Consider the following 12034-nt stretch of genomic DNA (forward strand, 5'->3'; position numbering starts at 1 on the left):
GTCTGGTCTAATTAGTTCCAGAAGAGGTTGTACAATGCCAGCCTTAATGACTAAGTCTCTGAGTTTGGGGCCATCGCCAGCAGTGTTTCCCGGCGCCCACACGGCTTGCTCTGCATGCCACGTTGGTGTGCGGCGAGCGGAGCAGCTTGACGAACGACACGACAGCACCCGAGGCTGTTAGGGAGGCAAACACCGTGGATTACATGGAGGAACAAACTTCAAACTAAAAACACTTGTTCATACAACGTAAAAACAAAGATTCTGTCAAGAAGCGACACCCTTTTCTACCTCCTTCTTTTCATCTTAGGACTTTCTGTTCCCCTCCACGTTTTTCAACCCGAGACCCTCACAGCAGGAACGATACAACTCAGGGCTGGATGCCACAGAATGCTTAACCTTGCTATTATTTCTGAATTGGACAGATGGAACAGTGTAGAACGTGCAGGGAGGGGCTTCGGCAGGGCGCTTGTCAGCCATCAGAAATGATCAGATGACGCGCAGGTGCACAAGTTCGTCGTGAAGTAATCCTACACGTAACAGTAATGGTCGCCAGTTTATACAAACAATTTGGCATTCGTATCTAGAACATTTTCCTTACTTCACATTGGCACAATAGGAATTCAGTTTACTTATAAACTAAAGGAGGCAGCTGAAGAGCAAAACAAATTAATAAGTGAACACAACTGCTGCTCCTATGGCCTTAATACATGTCAAAAGAATGATCAGTTTCAGTTTGAGAAGCCTTGATATTCCTCTCTTGAAAGTTTAATTTATAAAGAGGATAAATAGACATCCTGAACCCTGGCCTCTGGTTACAGCACTCAGCCCACACTCACTTGTCTGCCCTCTCCAGGAGGCGTACAAGGGGGTGCACCAGGCCGGCATCCGGGGTGGCATCTAGGGGCGGCCTGAGAGCATCTTGCGTGCAGCTTGTGTGGCCACCGGCTGGGTGCTGCTGTCGTTACTCGGGATGCCGTTGATATTTTCCTCCACACACAGTTTGGGGACCTAAAACAGTACACACATATTATAACCTGTTGAAGCTTATAATTTCACAGCCTCCCAGAAGTTTTAGTATATAGAACCCAAACTATAAAAGCCCTTGAAAGTTATTCAACATTTTCCGTTATTCTTATGTACTCTAATTTTGTTAATTATCCCATCTTCCTGTTTGTACATACATGCAATGCAGCTGTTCCTGGAGAACAAACCATTACACAGTGAACACCAGATAAGGGGCCAAAGGCAGCACCTTGAAATGAAGTGAAAATGGTCATGACTTCAGGAAAGCACCGGGAAACAGTTTTCTTTTAATCATCACTGTGTTCTTCTTGCCTTTGACCAACAGGATTGATACTGATGGCGAGCAGCAACTTCTCTTCCTTGCATAGTAAGGAAAAAGGGAGCAAAGCCTCAACACACACCAGCCAAACACTGTGTGGTATAATCTGTTATGAGGAACACATGCACCAAAGACAACCAAGGCCAGTGTTACACATTCACGATCTTGACTCCCGACGCCTCCCGACGTCAGGCCACACGCCGACAGTTTTGGATATTTCAAAACACTCGGCGCCCTCCCCGACATCTGTCACCCGTCGGCAGTAAACCACGGCCGTCGGATGTCCATCTCAGCAACGCCTTAACAACTTCCTTCCCATCCTCTTATTTTCTTGATCCATTTTTCCCTTCACTCCTTCACCGTATCTTTCCTTCAACTTGCGTGAATATTCTTTATTTGCCTCGCTTCAGTGTTCGTCACCACAGAGAGAGAGAGAGAGAGAATATCAAACGCTCAGAAATTTTATTGTATCTCATTTTCTTTCACTTTTTACCTTCAACAGAAATCACTTAATTGATAGAAAATTAATTATTGCCAACAATAACTCGTTCATTTGCTAATTTACTTTTGTTATTTCCTAATCGTTCTCGTGTCTCTAATTGGTTACAGCGTCGAAGTTTAATTTACGAAGCATTTAATCAATCTTCTTTCTCTTATTTTATTTGTTTCATTGATAACACTAATTCCTAGCGTAATCGAGAGCAAGGGATTTAACAACCTTCTTGAACTAATAATTTATCTTTGTCTGAACTTTTATCTTTTCCTTTTTTTTCTTCTTATCTTTCCTTTTTATCGTTGTTATCTTACCGTTTTTATTTCTTTTTAGTTTCTCATTTCCACGAACCAGAGGGTGAGTCACTGATCGTCATATTAGTTTAATTCCATAAGTTTTTTTTTTTTTTCCGCGAGTGTCAGTCCTCCTTTACTCATTTATTTTATTTATCTTTTTGTATTTCTCTCATTCTTGAGCTAACAATTACATTCTTTTCTTCTCATCTCTGGTGCATCTCCACAAGCCAGAGAGCGAGTCATTGATCGTCCTCACAGTTTAATTTCATATGTTCTTTTCCTGCGTGAGTTTCAGTCCTTCTTTTTAATCTCTCACATTTCCACAAAGCCGAAAAACTTTTATAATATTTCTAATTCAATAACTACACTTCCTTCCTAGAGAATATTTATTTTTTCTTCTCTAACGTTTTGTTAAGTCCTCCTGATATTCTTTCCTCTTTCTTTTTACTTGTTTCAGTCTTTTCTATTACAGGTTTTTATCTTGAGAATTTTCAGAATTTCTTTTTTTCTTTGCTTCAAATTCTTCATTAAATTATTGAGCTCTATTTCACTTCCACTAAGGTAAGACCCATTGGTTACAGTAACAGATGAACTTTATAGTCCTTTTGTCCCCTGAAATTTCTCCATTATTTGCTCATATAATTTGTTCACGTTCGTTGGGTAGTTATCTTTTACATCTTCCTTTTCATGAGTCTAAGTCTTTTACAGTTTCGATCTTTTCCAATCTTTCACGAGTTTCAACATCAATAATTTCTTCCTCTTTTCTTCTCATTGGCTGTTTACGTTCTTATATATTTTTTTTAAATCTTTCTTTTCATGAGTTCCACTATTCCTTTTTTACTGTTTGCATCTTTATCCTATTTCCACAAAACCAAAAAGAATTGATCACATTTGCACTTTAATTTCATACCTGCACATTTCTCCCCTGTTGAGTGTCTCTCCCTTTTTTTTTCTTCCTTTTTTTGGTATTCTAATTTAGATTTGCGTAATTTCCGTTTCCTTTCCAGTTTTCATCTGCAGTTGTTCACCTTTTTCTTTCTTCGCTTGTCCTCCTTTTCCATCATTTAACTATTTTTTTATATTAATCTTTTCTATCTCACTTTCTCTCTTCCATCTCATTTTTTTCTCATCAACCTGTATTATTAATCACTTATTTTTATTTTATTCTTTATTTTGTATATTCTATCTTCCACACTTTGGGTTTGTTTTCCCTGATGCATCTTTTCAATCTTTCATCTGTTTTGATTTTTTTTTCTCTCTAACTTTTTATGTCAATCACCTTTTCTTCCTCGTTCTCACTTTTTTTTCCATGTTGGCATCTAACACTTCCATTTTTTTTATCATTAACGTTTCTTAACATTCAGTTTTATCAATTGAATTTAAAATCTCTTGTTTACTTTCATTTTTTCCACACCTTTAGAGCGGCAAGTGAAAAAAAACACATGTGGTCTGAGTCTCATTATAAAGTGGTTGTTTACGTAAAGAAAAAAAATACACATCCAGTTGACGGGATTTTGCATTCTCTCTCCCTCTCTATTTCACTCTGCCTGGCGAGTAAATTTACGTATGATTGTATGTATGTATGAATGTATGTATGTATGTATGTATGAATGTATGAGCGTTTATGCATGACCGTTTATGTATTCCCTGACTGGATGATGGAGTGGAAAGGTACACATTGATGAATACACTGTACACACGACCTTAGAATTATATGTACATTGTTTGTGTATGGTGTGTGTGTGTGTGTGTGTGTGTGTGTGTGTGTGTGGCGTGATCGAGAGAGCAGGAAAGAGCAACACATTTTTACACATGCATGAGGGAGGAGGGACAACACACACCTTCACGCCCCGCAACGCACCCGCACCAACACACCACCGCAGACAACCAACACAAAAAAGACGCTCCCGCGCCACTACGTCCTCCGCGCCTCGCTTCCCACACGCCCCGCCGTGGACTAGAGCTGAGGGCGGAAGGCGTGGGCGAGGGAAGTGCAGGAGGCGTGGATGAGGGAAGGGCAGGAGGAGGAGGAGGAGGAAGAAGAGGAGGAGGAGGAGGAGGAGGAGGAGGAGGAGGAGGAGGAGGAGGATAGATCAAAGCACGTGGACGTCGGAACACTGAGTGGGCGATGGTGGTGGCTTCGGGAGGAGGAATAGGAGGAGTAGGAGGTGGTGTAGGATTCCAACGATAAACAGGAAAAGGATGGGATATAGGAGACGAAGCAGGAAGAGGATAAGGAAGTGAAGGATTCAAAAGAAGAGGAGGGCGTATAGGACCCAAAGGGTATTCTCAGACCACCTTTCAACTCCTGTTTTCTTAAGAGCGTGACATCAGGGACTCTGTTTTCATCCCTCGCGGCGACTTTCAACAATGCCTCGGCTTCTTTACTAGTCTGAGAGGCGTCCTGAAGGCCACTCGTCCCCCTGATGGCGTTGGGGAGCACTAGACACGCCGCCAGAAGTACCCAAGGGCACCAGGTTCTTGCCCTCTCGCGTCCCAGCAGACGGTGAAGCCCCAGCAGGAGCAGCGGGAGGCCTGGCGTGGACGTCTGGGCCCGGCTCGGCTGGGGATCGTTTTGGAGCTCGGCTGGAGCCTCTTCTGGGGGAAAGGAACGGGGATCAAGGGGACGCAGCGATAGGGAAAGGAAGGATTAAAGTTATAGAGACGATCAAAATGGAAAAAAAATCGAAGAAAACTGATAAGGCAATACGGTTGATCTTAAATACAAACAAAGAATGATCATGAGGATGTAACATTTATGGAGGATCGATTTTATGATTTTCTATTTTCATGCGAAGATCTTAGGCTGGGGTCACACATTGCTGATTTAGCGTCCCGCTGGGTCCCAACCTAGAAATTTTTAAGAACGGGGTCAGTCTTGATCGACAACACCCCGTCTCATACCATCTTTGATCTGAACATGTCCCCACGGCGACAGACCCCCGACTCCCCACAAAAAGAAGTCGGGGTCAGGCGTGGGTCTGCCTGCATCAGGCAGGGGTCCGCCGCCGGCGGTATTGCACGAGCAGTCCTGCTTGACAGGTCCAAACGGGACCTAGGCGGAGCCCCGTCTGACGGGGACTGCTGATGATCCGACGTTGCCACGTGGCGCACAATTTCTACGGTTATTTCATACCATTTTCATCCCGCCTGACGCCGCCAGATGGAGGCTAACCCCACTTGGCGGTGTCTGACCCCGCCTGCCGCCGCTAGGTGGGGATCCCACGCCCCAGCCATTTTTACTGCCGACCATGGCCACGATGCCACACGTTTTGTGCCGTTTTCACTGATCGGGACCGAACGGGACGCTAAATCGGCTGTGTGTGAGCCCAGCTTTATACAACTTTCCTCTAACAAAAGGAACAAAAAAAAAAAATGACAGCGGTAGAAATAGGTCATACGGAGAACAACAGAAGACAAACGTTGAAAATAAGAAACGGGAAAGACACGCAAAGGAGAGAAAAGTAGAAACTGTACAATGAAAGAAGGAAAACAACAGAAAGAAAGCAAAGAAAGGATAAGGAACTCAGAACAAGAGAAGAAAGAAAAGTAAGAGAAGCGGCACACTCAAAGCCAAGAACTCGAAGAAAGACAAGAGATAGAGCGCTAAAAGCAGAGAAGGGGAATATAATTTTGTAACGTAAAAGAATGTTCAGAAAAAAAGAATATTTCATATTAAAAGCAAAAGTAGAACAAGAGATTCAGAACCAGAGAAGGAAGAGCAGAAGCAGCACACACAATGATGATAACCTGAAGGAAGACGAGAGAGATAAAGCTCAGGCCAGAGAACAAAAGAGGATCAGGAGGGTGGAGGGCGCGGAAGTCAAGTCAAATAAAGAGGATCAGAGAAACGAGGCGCCGAAGAGGAATAACCTAAAACGGATTTGGGAATGAGCCGTCTAAGAGGAATTCAATAAAAGGCGATTGAGGATACAACACGACCAAATAGGATGGGATAAAAGGGATTAGAGGAATGGGATAACGAGGAGGAGGAGTAGGAGAAGGCAGAGGAGGAGGAGGAGGAGGAGTACCGTCAAGGGGATTAGGGAAGGAAGCAAGAGAGGATAAGGACAAAAGGGAAGGAAAATAATGAGGGAGAAAAGAGCGATAGGGAATAAAGAGAGAGAATCATAAGAATATAATTAAGAGGAAGATTTCCATTGCAAGAGAAAAGAAAGAACAAGATTTGAATTTTCGTAGGAAGGTAAAAAAATAAGAAATGATTGGATATAAAAAGAAGACCGAGAGGACTGTAAGTAAAATGAAAGAAAGCAGAGCGACGGAGAGAGGATCAGAACTAATATGGTGAGGCGAGGAAGAGAGAGAGAGAGAGGAAATTTACTTAAAACAGATAAGAGGAAGACAACCACAATTAAAACAATTACGAAGAAAGAAGAAATATACGAAGGAAAAAGTATACAAACAAAAATACGAGTTGAATAGAACACGAAAAAAAAGAGAATATGAGAACAAAAGTAGAAAACAAAAAAAACAAAAAAAGAATTGTTAAAGGAAAGCATAACCAAACGAAGACAAATTGAAAATACTAACAAAAAAAAAAAATAAGGGAAAACAAGACATCAAAACAAAACATTACAACTAAGACGATAACCTCTTTTACTACTAAAACACACACACACACACACACACACACACACACACACACACACACACACCGGCCCGGTAGCTTACACCGGCCCGGTAGCTCAGTGGATAGAGCGTCTGCCTCACAATCAGAAGGACCGGGGTTCGATTCCCCGGCCGGGTGAAAATAAGTTGGGTTTATCTTCTTCCACGTGTAGCCCCTGTTCACCTAGCAGTGAGTAGGTACGCGACGTAAGGCAAGGAGTTGTGACCTCGTTGTCGCGGTGTGTTGTGTGTGAGTGGTCTCAGTCCTACCCAAAGATCGGTACTACGAGCTCTGTGCTCTTCCGGAGGGGAACGGCTGGCTGTCTCGAGAGAGACCCGCAGCAGACCAAGAGGTGAATGACACACACACAGACATACACACACACACACACACACACACACTTCCTCCTGACTTTCTTATCGCGACGTTCGAAGACGATTAATGTTCATGGACTCTCTCTCTCGATCTCTCTCTCGATCTCTCTCTCGATCTCTCTCCAAGCATCGTGACAGTCAATGAGCTTAGAAACATGTGTTCGTCGTGTGGTGTAATTAAGGCGAGGTTATTATTGTTGTTGTAATTATTATTATTATTATTATTATTATTATTATTATTATTATTATTATTATTATTATTATTATTATTATTATTATTATTATTATTATTATTATTATTATTATTATTATTATTATTATTATTATTATTATTTTCTTTTTTTTGTTATTATTATTATTATTATTATTATTATTATTATTATTATTATTATTATTATTATTATTATTATTATTATTATTATTATTATTATTATTATTATTATTATTATTATTATTATTATTATTATTATTATTATTATTATTATTATTATTATTATTATTATTATTATTATTATTAACGTTGCTTCGTGTATTTAGATCGTTAGTTAGTTCATTATTTATTAGGTGGTGATTAAGTGGTTCAGATATTGGTGATTTTTTTGTCAATTTTTTTTTTTCTTTCATGGTATGTTCCATCATTTGATTATTATTATTACTTTCGTCACTCCGTTCATTGTTACACTGGATGGATAATTTAGTTTAGTTTTAGATATTTGTTCTGAAGTGTAAACATGGCGAAGGCACTGACGGAGGAACACTTGATTCCTCCTTCCTCGAACGTTACTTGTCAGGCAATATAGAATGGTACTAGGATCATTGGCTCGTTAGTTAGTTAATAACGAGTTCACGGTGATTCTGGATAAGTTATCGTTAGCGAACAGCCGCACCGAGGAACAGAACCCGTAACAATGAACTTGTTTCATGTGGCTGTGTTTTTCAGGCCTTACATTTCCCGGAGATTAGGCACAAAGGAACATTAAGCCTCCCGCCGATGGAAAATGCTGCGGAATGAGGCGATCTGTTTCCTCAAGTCGGGAGGCAACTCGGCCCTTCTTTCGTGCTCGAGTACCGGAGTCTCGCCGGGAACGACTCATTGATAATAATACAGCAAATTTAACGGCAGCAGCAGAAGCCACCGAGATACACAGGAAATACCGAATAAAGAACCTTATATCTTCACACTATTCCATCAAGAGTGGCTAAAAGAAACTCGCAAGAACGAATTTAACAAACAAGAACTATAAAGAATTTGATGGCAGCAGCACAAGAGGCCGGATAATCACACAGGAACCTTACCTTATCACAGGCATAGCGAAAAGGAGAAATAATAAAAAACTCACTGAAAGTAGTATAGCGAATTTAAAGGCAAAAGAATCTTAAAAAAGTCACGCAGGAACTAATGAATATCGAGCCTCATCCACTCACACAACCCCAACGGAAGGAGCAACAAATTACTCGTCAGGACCAACAACACTAAACGTACCATTGCGACTTTGATGGCAGTCGCAAGGAGATCCCAGAGCCCACAGGTAATTCCGAGTACAGAATCTCCTACATTCACGCGAACCCCTCGAAAAGGTCCCCACCAAAAAAATAATTACAAGGACCCGCTGAAACTCAATAAAAGGACCCAACAAAAGCCACGCGGATAACCCTTTCAGAATCCCAAATACCTCACGGAGTCACTCAGGCCCGTACGCTCAGACGCTTTCGGCTCTTACGACAAAAATAAATAAATAAATAAATAAATAAATAAATAAATAAATAAATAAATAAATAAAAGGTTACAAAGGAGGTGAATCGGGTTCTCATGAATGTTTATCAAGTTCATGGTGCAGAAGCCTTGTCAAACTCTCACCAGGCTCACACAACTACCCATGGAAGTACTAACACAGCCTCTACGAAAGCCTTATTCACTGTGAGTGTGTAAGCCCCGAAATGTTTGAGAATATGGGCCGCAAACTCTCCTCCACGCCTCGTCTTCCGTCTGGCTTTCATCCGCGTCCTCTGTGGCCTGGAGGCTGAGGCGTGGCAGGAGGACTCGGCTGTCACCTTTATGTTATAACGCTGAGGAAAATGTCCCGTGAAACCAATAATAAATGTTGCAGAAGAATAGCCTTACGAAACAATAAAAATTCTGCCCGAGACACAGCTTTACAAACCTATTAATAAATGTCCTTTATTCGTTGTTGCTAATAAAAAAATTAAAAAAACAGTTATTAGAGTAGAAAAAAAGGCCAATTCAAGCTAAAATCTAGATCTCCCTTGATTCTCGTTTCCTAAGTTTGTTAAAAGTCATTGGCAGGTTTTCATGAACAACACGACGTCTTCCTCATCACCACCATCAGCATCTTCAAACCTCCCTCTTCAAAGCCCTCACATCGTGCCTTCATCACATCATCTTTGAGTTCAGCAGTACAGCCGAGCTCCTTCGCACGTCAGCAGTACAACAAAACAGACAGCCGCGTCGTAACCCAAGACACAGCAATTCTAAAATGGTCCTCCACTTCGTACACTAGCTACGTTATCCCGAGTTTTTGGTTACTCTCTAACACCATCCTTCTTAGCCCGTATTCTTAAACACTTTCGGCTCTCACAAGAAATATTTCGAAAGAGGATTAGCCGGGGTCCCATGAGTGTTTCTTACTTTCGCGGCACAGAAGCCTTGTCAAACTATCACAATACAATACTTAGCGGTAACCTTGGCCCAGGGTTCGACTCACGCCTAGGGTTAGATAATCCCCTCCCTCCCCCGCATACACGCGAGGAGTGGGCCCCAGGGGAAATCTTGCGAAGGTAACAAGTGCAGCGCCGCGTGTTGCTGCCGACCCTGTGTGTAATTCACCACCACGGCCTGATCACGTGTTGAACTCGTAATCGCTAGGAGGTACCCTCCCGACATGAGCAAGTGCTCTTTATCGTCGATTTCTGGGTACTGCCAGGACCTCACACACCACACACCCCACACCCCTTGCTCAAGGGGGGACAGTAACTACTCCTAGTCAACGGAAAGAATCCGGCCTGTGTGGGCTCGAACCACCGCCCTGTCAGATCGTGAAGTCTGGCAGCGCAGCGCTCTAACCAGCTGCGCCACGGAGTGTGTGTGTGTGTGTGTGTGTGTGTGTGTGTGTGTGTGTGTGTAAGTAAGTAAGTAAGTAAGTAATGTTTATTGCCATAATATACACACATTGATATATACATATAAATATAATTATAATTCTGGCAACGAATCTAGCCTGTCAAGCCGAAGCTTCCCGACAGACTGTATATTTATTTCATTGCACTATTAATATCTTTCTAAAGGTTGCAGATAGCTCCCAACCATAAAGCTAAATACAAATATACAATAAATAACAGCATTAACTATAATACCAGATGAAGTTATAATAGTTATATCTAAAATGTTAACTACAATAACAACTACAACAGCATCAACAATAATAATAATAATAACAATAATAATAATAATAATAATAATAATAACAATAATAATAATAATAATAATAATAATAATAGCAATAATAAAAATAATATGGACAATAGTACTATGCAATTCACTGATTAGATTTAATAATGTAAATTTGTGTTCATGTTTCAGGAATAAATTATAATTTTAACCGTGATTGTTTTGGATTGCAAATAAGTGTGTTTTTACTGACTTTTTAAATAGAGATAAATTATTACTATTAAGGAGATTTTTTATTTCTACTGGCAAAGAATTCCAAACTTGAGGTCCTGAGCATAAAATACTATTTCTGAAAAGAACTGTCCTGAACTGTGGAGAGATAAGGTTTATATTGTTCCTGCGCGTATTATGCAATGTATTAATAACTTGAAAAGGATGAGTTCCATGCATCAGTGCGAGGTTTTTATAAATATATAATAGTAGAAAATAACAATGAATGTTTTTAAAATTAAGAAATCTATGTGTGGAAAATACGTTATGTGTGGAATCAAACTTGTTCATATAAAACATACACCTAAATATCTTATTTTGAGAAACCTGAAGATTTTTAAGAAAGGAAGGCCACGTACACGCCCACACAGATACACAATAAATGAGATGCGGGTAACAAAGTGTATAATAAATACTGATAAGTGCTTCTTGTGTAAGGCTATTTCTTATTCGATACAGTATGCCACATATCCTAGATAGTTTATTTGCAACAGAATTAATTTGGTATTTCCAATTGATATTTTAATCTATGAAAACGCCCAAAAACTTAGTATAAGAAACTCGTTCAAGTACTTTTCCTTCAAGTGTTATAGGTGGCATGTTAGTAGTGACTGATCGGTTTTGAAAGATAATGTATTTTGTTTTAGTGATATTTAACCTTAACTTATTATGTTTAAGCCACATATTAATTGAATTGAGCTCATTATTAATGTTTATATGCAACTATTTATATTTTATCATCTAATAGTAAATTAGTGTCGTCAGCATAAATGGTATACTTAAATTTATTACTAGCATTGACAATATCATTAATATAGATGAGAAAAAGTATAGGTCTAGGATAGATCCTTGCGGTACACCCTTGTTGATAGGCTTGAAAGAAGAATATTTAGAATTACAGTAAACAGCTTGAAATCGATTTGTTAAATAATTTTGAATAATTCTAAAGGAACTCCCTGAATCCCAAAATTACTAAGTTTACTTAAAAGAATTTTATGACATAGCGAATCAAAAGCCTTAGAAAGATCTAAAAAAATTCCAACTAAATAATGTTTCTTTTCCAGATATTTATACACATTATTGGTAAACTGAAATATGGCCGACTCAGTAGAGCGCCCTGGTCTAAAACCATGCTGACAATTCGAAAATAAATTATTTTTCTCAATGAAATTTACAAGACGAGTGCATATCACTTTTTCAAAGACTTTACTGAACACAGGAAG

The 12034-nt window shown here is 40.0% G+C and overlaps 1 long non-coding RNA gene across 1 annotated transcript; it reads right to left on the minus strand.

Moving 5' to 3' along the window:
* Positions 1–4591, minus strand: LOC126992445 (uncharacterized). Its single transcript, XR_007746557.1, has 3 exons — positions 4430–4591; positions 837–1008; positions 1–174 (listed from the first exon to the last, which is right to left on the minus strand). It is a non-coding gene; the product is annotated as an uncharacterized LOC126992445 (long non-coding RNA).
* Between the last annotated feature and the right edge of the window lie 7443 nt (positions 4592–12034).

This window comes from Eriocheir sinensis, unplaced genomic scaffold, assembly GCF_024679095.1.
Source record: "Eriocheir sinensis breed Jianghai 21 unplaced genomic scaffold, ASM2467909v1 Scaffold465, whole genome shotgun sequence".
Classification (NCBI taxonomy): Eukaryota; Metazoa; Arthropoda; class Malacostraca; order Decapoda; family Varunidae; genus Eriocheir; species Eriocheir sinensis.